This window comes from Lupinus angustifolius, chromosome LG05 (genome assembly GCF_001865875.1).
Source record: "Lupinus angustifolius cultivar Tanjil chromosome LG05, LupAngTanjil_v1.0, whole genome shotgun sequence".
In the NCBI taxonomy this organism is placed as follows: domain Eukaryota; kingdom Viridiplantae; phylum Streptophyta; class Magnoliopsida; order Fabales; family Fabaceae; genus Lupinus; species Lupinus angustifolius.
In genome coordinates, this window is record NC_032013.1 from 16,667,219 (window position 1) to 16,668,727 (window position 1,509).

Sequence of the window (1,509 nt, forward strand, 5' to 3'; positions counted from 1 at the left end):
GGTAGCCTACCAACTCATCCCAACGGAATCCTATGTTATTTAGTGTGATCTTCAGCCACACTTAGCCGTGGGAAATTTATTCCTTGATGAAGGAATCCTATGCCAACATCAAGTGGAACAGAGGAGCATTAACAAGGCATAAAATCAACATTTGCCATGTGCCAAATTGGAAGAATCCTATGAAGACTCATCAAGACTTGCTCGTGAGCATTAAGGAGCCTTCAACTCTCTTTACCATCTCACTTAATGAGGAAGCCGTGCACTTAAGATGAAGGGGAATCCCATGCTCATCCAACCGTGGCAATGAAAGTCAATTGGCCTAGTCATTAAGTTGTTTTCAATTGTAATAAGGCACATGTGCCAAGTCTTTTCCTACACGAATTTAGTCTAGATTAGGAGTAGATTCATTGCTTATTTAGTATCCAATGTGAACGTGCAAGGCATGCACTCTTAGTATCCAAACCGTGGGAGCCTTGATGGCTTGCCTATATATGTAATGTTCTATGTTGAGGAATAAACAACTTTGAGTCAAACTAAATTATATTCCTTTGTGAATCAAAGAGGATTATATCCTTGTGAGAGTATTCTCCAAACCTTCTTGGCTGAACCAAGATTAGAAGTTCTTATCAAGAACCAAGTTCTTGTGGCGAGCATCACTTGGCTTATCAAACAACTGAATTGTTTGTGGCGCCTCACCTCATACCTACTCCATCTTCTTTTATCCAAACACAAGTTATTTCCACTGCAAATCTCAAAGGCTTAACTCAACCGTGAGCCTAGGCCATATACCAACCAAGATAGATCATTTGAAGAGCCTTTTACCCAAGAGGTTCACATCACATCCTCATCCTCATACTATCCTCCTTCTCCTCCTCATACTCATCCTCTTCCTCATCCTATCCTCATCCTATCCTAATCCCCATCCTATACTCATCCTTACCCTCATCCTCATCCTCATCCCATCTATGTCCTCATGCTCGTCCTATCCTCAGCCCATCTATGTCCTCATGCTCATCCTATCCTCATCGTCATCTTCATCCTCATCCTCATCCTCATCCTATCCTCATCCTGACCTTCATCCCCATCCTCATCCTATCCAAATCCTCATCCTCATCCATATCCTCATCCTTATCCTCATCCTATCCTCGTCTTCATCCTCGTCATATCCTCATCCTCATCGTCATCCTATCCTCCTCCTCATCCTCAACCTATCCTCCTCCTCCTCCTCCTCCTCATCCTCATCCGCCGCCTCCTCATACTATCCTCATCCGCCGCCTCCTCATACTATCCTGATTCTCATCCTCATCCTTATCCTATCCTCATCCTCTTCCTCATCCTATCCATGTCCTCATACTCATCCTCATCTTCATCCTATGCTCATCCTCCTCCTCATTGTATCCTCGTCCTCATCCTCACCCGCATCCTATCCTCCTCCTCATCCTCATCCTATCCTCATCCTCATCCTCATCCTCATCCTCATCCTCATCCTCATCCTCATCCTCATCCTCA